Here is an 11,421-nt window from a genome sequence, read left to right on the forward strand (position 1 = left end):
AATTGCAGTGCGCCGGGGAGGGGATAATCCTGCCGGAGCAGATGCTCAGCATCTCTGTGTTGCTGTGGGGAGGAGAGGGAAGGAAAAGGATTAGCCGTTTTAATGCGTTTAATCTTCGGGGATGTCGTCTCCCCTGCATCCTTCCCCACCAGCATTCAGCCCTGGGGCGCGCTGGCCTCAAGGGCAGCGCTGGTTTCAGCTCTGCCGCTCGCTCGGAAATTCAGACTAGAAAGGAAACGTACAGTTAATTAGCTGGGAGGGTAATTAGCCATTGGAACATACTGCCGAGGGATGTGGTAAATTCCTCATCGTGGGGAGTCTTTTACCATCAAGTTCTGGTGTATAAAAAAAGGAAAAACAGTTTCACGTAGAAAATTTGTGATGATGGAGTTCTCCCACCTGAGGTTGGAGCTGGGGCTGCACATGGGTTTGGGGCGAAGGGCCAGAAGTGTCCTTCAAAGGGGCTTCGCGACCAGGAAGGGGATGTCGCAGCCGGTAGCAGGAGGAGACCTGCGCGCCCCGTTGAACCTGCCGGGGAACTGGGCTCAGCAGAGCGCAGTTACCCACAAGGGGAAAAAATGTGAAGAATTAAAACAGAAGAAAAGGAGGAAAGGCGCTTTTGTGCTCCAGAGTCGAGGGTATTGGCATGATTCCCATGGCGTGGAATTTCAGTGCAGGTTTCATCAGCGTTATTAGCATTAAGTGTTATAAAGTCTGTGGGTGCCACACTGTGAAATTAGCATTTCAGTGGAATCAAATCACTGCCGTCCCCCAGCCCAGCTGCAAGGAGCAGAAACACTCATTTAACAATGTCATTTCAGCAGAGGTGAGCTAGCTCCATACACGGGCATAACTCTCGGAATTGGAAATTTATAGGCACACCATGCGTGACCTATTTAGCTCCCAGCGATATATTTTACAAATGCAGTGGCAGGGAGTGGGCGGGGGGGCCTCCCTCCTCGCCCAGGGTGCTGCGCTGAGATCTTCGGCACCGCTCACGTAGGTCTGCATGGGGGGGGGGGGGGGAAACCAAGGTGTGGTATTAACACCCGCACACCTTCGCGTTGCTCGTGGCTCGCTCCCGGCAGGCTCCGCGTGCGGCGGTTCCCAGCCTGGCTTTGGGCTGGCAGATCCTCTGGAGAAGTAGGGCACGCGCCCCTTCGCCCAGGCTGCGGCTGCTCCGCGGGCACTGGAGCCCCGGCCGCGGTTAACTGCCCTCCCTCGTGCGCTGGAGCTGCCGTTTCACTGTTAAGGGCAGGCTCAGGTACCGCTTGCTGGTTTTGAAAACTCTGGCGGAGCCTCAGTAACGAAAGGAGACACGCCAAAGAGCTGCTTGGAGGTGCAGATGTTACCTGTTCCCAGCCCTCACTGGGAAGTAAAGCTGCTGCTGTGCGGGCCCCTGTGTCAAGGTGTGGGGAAGCCTTGCTTTGCAGAGGCCCTGAGGTGCCCGGTATCTCGGATGCACTTAGGAGCTTTGTCCTGGTTATAGCTGAAATGTGGCTGCTGGGTTCAGGTGGGCTCTTTGCAGTCAGCGCATCGTCCTCGTTCCAGGTGGAAGTAGCAGAAGGGTGAGCTGTTTCCCCCCCCCCCCCCCCAGCCTCAGCAGGGCTCTGCTTGCCAGCTGGCATGGGCACAGCCTTCCCCTCCGCAAAGGTCCCTCCTCCGGGGGAGGAGGTGACAGCCAGGCCAGGATGAGTCAGACGGATGAGCAGCTCCTGCTTCTCCAGCCACCCTTTTGGTCTAAGCAGACCCGTTTTTCCCTGGCAGGGCTCCTGTGCCGGTGACATCCAAAACCTGTTGGGCTTGGAGGTGGGGGGGGGGGGTAGGAAGTTAAGAGCATCTCCTTGAGGGAGGAGATGCTGATAAATGAAGGAGAGGGAAGGTCTCGCCAGAGTGAACATATGAAGCGATGGATCTGTTTGGACATTTGTCACACTTGACCTGCCACTAGGCAGAGAGGAGGGAATTTGTATGTGAGCTGTGTGGGAACCCAGCTGGCAGCATTCATACCGAGTTGAGGAAGGACGACTCCAACCTCCTTGACGTTGCATTAAATAACATGCAGAGCAGCAGCAGCAGCGGTGCCGTTAAGTCTGCAAGGGCTGAACAGAAAGCTCCTTCCCAGCTGTCATCTGGTTCTTCTTGCACACGTCATCTTTCTGGGCATAGCATTTTTCAAATTAGGGTGTCCAGAGCATCAGTCCTCCCCAAACTGTATTTCAGGCTCATCTGTAAAACAAGCCTGTTTTCTGGGCGCTCTGAGAACTCACGAATTCATTATCGCTGCCCACAAGTACTGTAGGTTGGCCCACAACAAAACTGGGGCGAGCACATAAAAATCACAAAGCAAAAATTTCAGGTTCTCTTTATTTACCTTCCAGTGTGGGAAATTTTAATTGTCAGATTTTCAGCTTTTCTTCTCTAAACATGAAGATTAGTCTCTTACTATTGTTCTGTTTTTTCCTCAAAAGATGAAAGACAGGATTCCCCCAAACCATGTGGTTGTAGGAGCCGAAGGCGAGGATAATAGAAGTTGGCAACTGCATGTGTTGACATTCATCAGCTTAAATCTCTCCTGTTTGTGAGGCGCTGGAAAAACTGATCTCAGCCCCGGTGGAAGCAGTGCTCGGCTTCAGGCATGGCTTTCCGCCTGCAATGGGATAGCGCTAAAAGCGGGGCACGAGGCGGAAGCTCCGCCAGCGCAGCTTGGGGACGTCGGGGACGTGCCGTAACCCCTTGCAGCAGGGCTCGCGCAGTGGCGAAGGAGCTCAGTAGCGCACTGCAAACCTCCCTACATACGGAGCAGTTCATTGCACGTGCACGTGGCCTTGCTGCGCCGCACAGCGTGCAGGCATGGCCCGGACTGCGCGGGTCTCGCCCTCCGCTGCGCCCCTTCCTGGGCGCAGGGCAGAGCCTGCAGCCAGCCGGTGCCTCGCAGAGCGGCACCGCGGGTCTGTGGCTCTGCGGCGCCCAGCGCAGCCGCGCCAGGGTCGCGGCCGGACGCTGAGGTCACGGCCAACAAGGTCAAAATAAAGAGCGATGGGCTGTGGATGCTTTGTCCCTCGACATTGATCCCTGCAGCCCAGGGCTCCTGCTCTGTTTGATGACTCCAGTGCTTGCACTGATCCTCTGTTAAAGAATTCCTGCCCTCGTTTCCTCCCTCTTGCACAGAGCAAGGCTCTTCCCAGTGCTGGGGTAATGAACGCTCCCTTCCCGGCAATGGGCTGCTGCCGGTTCAAGGAGGAGCTGCCTCATGTGGCAACCCCAGCGCCTGGGAATGTCTCTCCTGCTCCCGCCCGGCTCACAGCCATCCCATCGGGGTGCCGTCGCTGCACAGAGCCATTTGCTTCGCCCAGGGGTGCTTCAGTCTGGGAGCAACATTGCATCGATTGGAGAGGGAGCTGGTGCGTTCAGCTCATTGTTTTAATCATTGCCAGCCATAAGATCTTTCTCTTTTGTGTACGGAAATCAATATTTTTGCTGCTCTCCCTCCCCCATGCTGGCATTAGCTTTTTCTGTCTAAACAATTGGACTTTGTTGACTCGGTATCTTCACGCTTTGTCATCTCCTCCTGAGCGGGGCTGGCGCAGCCTGTGCAGCTTTCCCGGGAACCTGCCGGTGATGCTAGAGAGGAGCTGAACGTTTTGCCCAGTGATTTCTGTCATGGCAAAGCTTGGGATGGTTCTCTGCTCCGTGTGAGAGGCTTTTCTCGCCTTTGGCTAGGTGATCTGCTCCTCGGTACCACGGCATGCCTGCCGGGTGCTTAGAGAGGAATGGGGAGACTTCAGGCGCGCACCCCCTTTGCTTTGTTGTTTAAATCTTTCAGGCCGCTGCTCCAATTTGGTCCCGCAAGACCCCCGGGAGGTCAGCACGAGCCGGGGTGGCTCAGCTGGCACCGGAGCGCTGCTGGGCTTCGGTCTGCCACTGACGGGCGACTTGGTTCGGAGGATGCAGCCGTGCTTTGGTCCGAGTGCTCTGCCCCACCAGCGTGCCAGGTCCCGGGGACGGGAGCCCTGCGTGCAGCTCCTGGCACCAAAAGCGCCGCGCCAGCAGGAGCCCAAAGGCCTTGCATCGTGCCGAAGGAGAGCGAGAGCGGTTCCGCCAGCCAATTTCAGGGCGGAAGCCTCTCTGCCCTGCTCCATCACCACTCTGGCCCCAGGGACTCTCCTCCCTGTCTGTCCTCACGAGCCTGCGGAGCGGCTGTAGGAGTGGAGTGTCAGCGGCGAGAGGGCGAAGGCAGAGCAAGGCAGGAGCTGAAGAAGTCCAGCTGAGGACCAGAGTTCGGAGTAGGGACAGTGGCGTTAGCCTGCAAAGCTCCCTTTGCTGGCGACAGGAATTTGGGGGCAAAGACCGTGCTGCCAAGGGTCAGCGAGGCCTGAGCAGCCTGGCGTCGATGCAGCTCTCAGTTTCATGCCTCCAGGAGCTCAGAACCGAGAGCTGCTGGGGACCTTCTTGCTGCTGAGGCACAACGCCCAGTTCTTGGTGCACATCCCTCGTGGAGCCTCCCCCAAGCACAGGGGTATTTTATCCTCCAAGGACAAGAATTACAAATGACAAACTCACAGAATTTGAATGTCACACCCGGTTGCACATCCCTTAATGGAGGAAGCAGGGAGTGAAAAAATAAAGGGCAGTGATTTAATATCGAATTGTTCTTTTTTCCTTTTTCTCTCTTTTTTCCCTTTTTCTTCCCCGCATTAAAGGGCTGACATTAGCCGCACCCTAAGTAAGTCGAGACTTCTAAAAAGCACTGGAGTTAAAAATGGCTTCATAATTTCCAGGTCATTTGTACTGCATTTCCTTTCCTGATCATTTATTCTACTTCGCTTGCTTAAAATATAATTCATTAAAAAGAAGGGATTCCAGGGTAATTTAATTTAGCAGAGGTCTAATGGAGAGCAAAAATATGTTTTCTCCCCACTGAAGTTCACCTGAGCCTGGCAGGGTTGGCAGAAGGGTTGCTCAAGGCCCTGGGTTCGAGTTTGTGCGTCGGCTTCTGTCTACATTAAAAATGTAAAAATGCAGAGCCGCTCCCCTGCTTCTGTGGGAAAGAGCAGGCACACAGGAGCCGCCGCGTGCTCAGCACAGCTGCGTGTTGCGTCAGTAGTGATTTCTTCTTCCTCAGAGTCTTGTCTCTCCGTTGGACAGATAACCATTCCCTTCTCTTTAGCACCTTGTATTTCAGGACCATCTCGGCGTTTGCTGACAGAGCAATCGATGAGCAGTTAGCTCACTGCTTCCATCTGGAGATTTAATTCCAGGTACCTGTGGATAGAAGGCATGCAATTAACAACTTCTCACGACTCATCCAAGGATGCAGCTTGCACATGAAGCCGTGCTGTCAGTTCACGCAGTGCCACAGGGCCAGGGAGAAATGGAGAATGACGTGACCGATTGCAAATGCAAGGCAGAGGGGGGCCATCAGAACGAAGCAAAACATTGCACCAAGCTCAGCCTTATTATTCATGGCAGACGCTGGAGCTGCCAAATGCAGGAAATTATTCAGCTCCGCTGGCTCTGCGCCTTGTTGACAGCATCTTCTGATTTTATCGTGAGGATGCTTCTGGACAGAGGCACGTCGTCTCCACCTCTTAGGCCCAGACAGCAGCACTGGCCGCTGCAGCTGGCAGGGCTCGGTGCTAATGTGCCTGTTGTGCCTAGAGCCGACGCTTTAGAGCCCGGCTTAGGGAGCGCGCAGGAGGTTGGAGCTGCCCCGGGGGGAGAAGAGCAGAGCTGGGAGAGCTCAGGGCTGGAGATGTGGCCTGGGACTCAGGGGTCTGGTGGAGCGATGAAGGGGAGGGGACCTGTGTCTGGCAGAGGGTCGGTGTCTATTTGAAGAACAGCGTTTCCCCTCCCGCTCGCCCGGTTTTTGCCCCAGCCTCTGCACAGACTCCCAGCGCCGTTCACAACGCGCTGCCTAGAGATGCGCTCGCGCCCCAGCCGCTGGCGAGGCAGAGCAAACGCAGCCCCCCGCCGTGGGTTTTCCGCCGGCGGTCTCCTGTGTCAGAGACTGAGTTCGGTCCCAGACGTGCGGGGGTTTGAAAGTGCTTTCTGTGCTGGAAATGCCAGAGCAGCGTGACAGGACTGGTGTAAAGAGGACCCCGTCCTTTCCTTGCAGGTCTTAGAGCCGCAGGGGGACGGTGAGGTGGCTTTGCAGATACGCAGAGGTGTTTTCCCTCGTCCGGAGGAGCCGCTCGGAGAAGCACGCAGAAGTGATCGTCTGAAGACTGAGAACGCGAGCGGTGAGGGCGAGTGCCACGGGAGGCTGGCGTCGTCCCCTCGGTAGCGAAGGAGAGAGGACCGCGGGGGCGGAAGGAGGCCAGAGGTCCTCGGCAAGGGAGGCAGCAGCAGGTGACCTGGCAGAGGGGCGGGCAGAGGGCTGTGCAGGGGAAGGGGGTGACCCGTCCGAGCAGCGGTGACCCCCGGGAGAGGGGAGGCGAGCGGAGGTGCTCCCCTCCCGCGCCTGCCCTGGTGGCACGGAAGACGCTGCGGTCCCTTTACCGCGCTCACCGCCCAAAGCAAGGAGGGAGGCGGCAGGCGGCTCGCTGTCCCTCTTCTACGGCGCGGGGACCCAAAGCGGCTTCCGCTGAACTGGATATGGGCTGAGACAGGAGGAACGAATCGAAGAATAAAATATAATGAGTAATGCAGCAGTCAGGAGTGAAAAGTAAATAGAAACAGCCTTAAAATCTAAAGGGGATCAGATGGAGAGAGAGATTTGGAAGCAGAGGAGCTGGAGCTCTCTGGGGGGGATGAGGGGAAGGTTTGGGAAAATAAATGTTTGCTGGCTGCTGAGGAAGAGAAACAAGACTAATTCAGCATCACATAATTGCGAACAGTTGGTAGCGGAGCACAGCACACGCTGCCAGCTCAAATGCAGAGTTACAGCGAACTAAATGGAAGCAGGGCCCTGAGGGCCCGGGGTGCACCGGCTCTTTAGGTGGGGAGATTTTCCCACCCTGGACCCGTACCCTGCAACCCATCACTCGCACCACCCGGGCACGGCAACAGCAACTTGTTGTCTGTGGCACTGGCCCAAATTCTGTGCTGCAGCACGTTTTCTATCCAAACGGGAATGTTCCTAATGAAAACATAGTGCTTTGTCTGCTGAAACAATATCTTAGCAATGTCAAATCTCCCACCTGCTCTGCTGAAATGGCGGCGTAACGTTTGGAAGCTCTTAGCAGTTGGAGCAGGGAAGCGTTAAGCGGGCGCAGCCGTTGCTGGAGGGTTTGAAGCAGAAATGGCGAAGTCCAGGCGCTAGCTGCCGCGGAAGGACTGAGCCCAGGCTGCCGCGAGCACCAGGGCTGCCGCGGGACGCAGGGCGAGTTCCCCGTCCCCGTGCGAGACGCTGCCCATTCCGGCGCGGGGACGTCCCCGCATGGCCCCACGGCTTCCTGGGGCTTCGGGCCCCAAGCACGGGGCAGGAGCGGGTCCGGTGGGTGGTTGCTGTCTGGGCCGCTGCCAAGCCTGGTTTTCTGCTGCGGAGGCAGCCGGCGGCTGGGCAAGGCTGCGAGGGACCAGGGGGGTCCCGGGGTCTCCGGTCAGGGCAGTGGCGGCTTCCTCCTCCCCCTCCCCCGGCTGCTGGGCATCGCGATTTCATGTCATCAGCAAGTCACCTTTTTTTTTTTTTTCCAGGAAAAAAGGTAATAAGAGTTATTGATTAATTAAAAAGTTAACCCAACATTTTTATTGCGTAAGATTTGAATTTGTGGTTTTCATTAGCAGAGCTCCAGCTGAATTAATCCTACTTCTTTATGGTCACAGCAGCCTTATTTAATTTTCTGTTATGTAAACTACTTTGCTCAAAGCTTATTTTAATAGCAATAAGGCAGTTCACTTTGAGATTGCATAAAAAGCAACAGCAGTATTGTACTTTCAGGAGCTTGGTCAGCAGGCAGAGACAGGGAGAGCTGGTTTATGCTCCCCAATGCTTGTCCATCTAGCCAATATATCATGGTCTCTAGCTAATATTTTACCATATTGTTTGCTGTATTCTGTGTGAAACAAAAATAATTGCAGAAATCTCTTAGATCACCACTCGGTTATCTTTAATTAGAAGCTGAGACAAAGATGCAGCATTTAAAAGCAGTGGTACAATTGGCAGCTATGTGGTGCTTTTTTTTTTTTTTTTTTTTTTTTTTTTTTTTTTGTAATGTCATTCTCTTTTTTCTCATCTCCAGACAGGAAAGTCTCTGTTTCACACCCAGATGAGGAATAAAGAAAAGTCCCTGTTCAGACTCCAGGAAGGGGGTGAGCTAAATGAGAACAGCAGAGAATTTTGAGAGATCCTTGGCAAACAAGTGTTTGCTAATTACACGCATTTCCAGGCCAGATTCCTGGGGCCGTCGGAGCTGTCCAGGCCTCAGAGGCACCAGCTCCTCCTTGCTCGGTACCGGGGCGCATTGCTGCTGGATCGCAGCCTGAGACCTCAGGGCCCCGTGCAAATAAACCTGCCCACGTGCGAGGACAGCCGAAGGCTTTGCTGCCTGGGATGTGCTCCAGACCCTCCGCGCTGGATGAGTAATACTGGCCGCCTGTTCACTTGTGCTCTCATGGGGATCGCTGCAGACTTTGCAGATCACAGATAATGTGATGCTTTAAATGAACTTGCCGTTCTGCTTGGGTCTCGGTCCTGCAGCCAGGCGATGGCTGGGAAGGGGCACAAGCATCGGAGTCCCAGACTGTCACTGGCCCCAGCAGACCAGGCAGCCAGCCCCATAAGCCATTTTTCACCAGTCTTCTCTTCCTGCGTTAAAAAATAATAATAATAACCCCTCCACACACGTTGCATGTTCCAGCAAAGGCGTTTGGGCTGGAGGAGGGCAGCCCCGTGCAGATGCTGAAACAGATGCTTTATGCACTGTTTATCATTTTGGTTTTTTAAGCAGCTTTCCCCTGGCAGTGGTTGCTGCCCTCTAAGCAAGCAGCCAAGCAACCTGCATGCGCCAGCAGTCACCTTTGGAAGGGAGATGATCCTGCAGGGAAGCCAGGGAGGCGGCGTGGTCACGGGGAGCAGAACTGAGGACGGGAAAGCGTCATGCAGGTGAACACCACGGTCATGTTTCTACGCTAGGCCGAAGCAGTACGTTAAGCTCTTTCCATCAGTATCTCCACGGGTTCTGCAGAGGCAGCGTGTGCCGCGTTTGCAGGGCTCGCGCTGGCAGCACGGATGCTCCCGCCGCCTCTCCAGGCGCAGATCGGCGGCTGCAGCCAACCGCGCGCCTGCCGGGGCCGAGTGGTCCCCGCCGCCCCCGGAGCAGCTGGGGCGTGGGGCCGCGGCACCCCGCGGCCGGGCCGGACGTGGCCACCGAGCCGAGAGCAGCCGAGCGCTGAGCCCGGAGGGCCGGGCGCTCAGGCCGGAGGGGAGGGAGGAGCGGCTCGTGGTCCGCTGCGTGCCAAGCACAACCGAACGGTACGAGGTGAGCAAATTAAGCTTCGTGGACAGGCAGGGTGTGAGTGGGAACGGAGGCTTTTCCGATGTCTCTACCAGACAGGAGGGAAAGCAGAGTAACTGCAGCAGGGGCAGCGCCTCGCTGCAGCCCAGCTCACTTGGAACACCGCCTTTTGTGCCAAGCAGCAAATTAAATGGTCATTTGGAAGAAAACTGCTATTGATCAAAAGCGCTGAAAAACAGAAGAGGCTGCGACACCGTCTGACCCTGGGGTATGCTCTGGGCATGAGCTGCCGGATGCTGGGCTGCTTCCCGCAAATACCGAGCTGCTCATTCTGGGGCAGCTTTCTGGGGGGGAGGAGGTGCGAAGGGCGGTGTGCCGCCGGCGACGTGGGGCCGCAGCCAGCCAGGAGCAGCGGAGCAGCCTCCCACGGAGCTGCCCCGGCTGGGGCCAAGTGCGGAAAACGGCACCCTGACAGCTCCCTGCCCGCTGGCCGCACGTCTCCGAGGGGAGATGCTGGGATGCAGTGGCGGGCCGCGGCCACCGAGCCTGCGGGGGTTTCTGAGGCAGCTGCTGATCTCCTTATGGCTGACAACAGAGGCAGCCGAAGGATCCCGGGAGAGGCCGGGGCCCCGGAGGCGCATGCTGGGGGTGCGAGGGCCGGGGTGCGCTGGCTTCCTCGAGGCTCAGGGTTCTCCGGCCCCGGCATCCTCCGGCTGCGCTGCTGACTCCCGCTGCTGCCCAACCAGCGGAGAAACTCAACTCTTCCAGTTAAAGGCGTCTGAAGTGTTTTCCTCCCAACATCAAATGCTTTGGGCAGCTGTTCGCTGAAGTGATGGCGTCAGCGGTGGCAGCAAATCAGCCAAACGTGGGTAATTACCCTGGATACCAACCCGGATAATGGTTATTTCTCCCAGCAGCAAGCATGGGGCAAGCGGGCACGTGCTGACCTGGGGCTCTCAGCAGCTGGAATGGGCAGCTCTCCCTGCCCGGAAAATCCTCCACGCTTTCCTCCAGATGCCTTTAGCTTCGTGGCCGGACAGCGGGGCCGCGGGAGGCTTAGCCGGGCCCTTCTCCCGCCTGGGCGACACGGAGCTGCAGCTGCTCCGAACACTGCCGCTTTGGCACGAGAGCCTGAATCGCGGCCTCGCAGCACGGCTAACACCGGCTCGCCGAGCAGAGCTGTTTCCCTTCCGAGGCCATTCTTGCTTCCACGAAAAGCTGAAGGCATCGCGGTGCGTATGAGCCGTTACTAGCTGCGTGCGGAGGGCTGCTGAGCGTGCCGCGTCCTTCCCGGCGGCTTGCGGCACCGCAGCGAGGGGCTCCCGCACGCCGGGGCTGGAGCTGCTGCCGGGGCCCCTGTGGCGCCCGGGCGGCCTTGAAATCCAGGACTCGGGGTCCCCATGCTGCGCTGCCGCCAGTCGCCGTGGTTTGTGAAACCCCCCCCTCCCCCCTGCAATGCACTGAATCCACCATCCAGCAAATCAGCTGCTTAATTAATTTCTGCAATGCTGAGCCACCACCAGGCGGGAATTACCTGAGCCCAAGCAGTAATTAACTGCAGATAAAACCAATCAAGAAGGGTTAGATGAACAGGAAGTAGCAAGGGTACAAGCTGGGGGGAGGATCAATTTAGAGGGGGAATGGGAGCAGAGAGGGCTGAGCTGCCTCCCTGGGTAGGGGGGCTCAGCCCAGGGCCCCCACCATGCCAGGCCCTTTGCTGTTTTGGCAGTGAAACAGGATGGGGGGGATTTGGGACGGTTTGCTTTCCCCCCATCTCTATTTATCGCCAGAAAAGTGGATCAAACCCTCGTGGTTCTCAGTTCTGCACAGTGAACTTTGCAATGAGCAAAACTGGAATCATGGTAAACTTTGCTGTGGGAACAGTTCATTACCCCAAAACTTGCACGTGGCTGCTTAAACCACAGCAGTGATTTTTTTTTTTTTTTTTTTTACCTGGCCCTGTGCTAGAATTTATGAAAAAGAAAGGGGGGGGGGGGGTAAAGGAAAAGTCAGAAAGGCCAGA

The 11,421-nt window shown here is 56.5% G+C and overlaps 1 long non-coding RNA gene across 1 annotated transcript; it reads right to left on the minus strand.

Annotated features, from left to right (window-relative positions):
* Positions 1–2,348: 2,348 nt before the first annotated feature.
* On the minus strand, positions 2,349–7,569 carry LOC112993082 (uncharacterized). The gene is made up of 2 exons (XR_010386372.1): positions 7,143–7,569; positions 2,349–6,602 (listed from the first exon to the last, which is right to left on the minus strand). It is a non-coding gene; the product is annotated as an uncharacterized LOC112993082 (long non-coding RNA).
* Positions 7,570–11,421: the final 3,852 nt, after the last annotated feature.

This window comes from Dromaius novaehollandiae, chromosome 34 (assembly GCF_036370855.1).
Source record: "Dromaius novaehollandiae isolate bDroNov1 chromosome 34, bDroNov1.hap1, whole genome shotgun sequence".
Taxonomy (NCBI): Eukaryota; Metazoa; Chordata; class Aves; order Casuariiformes; family Dromaiidae; genus Dromaius; species Dromaius novaehollandiae.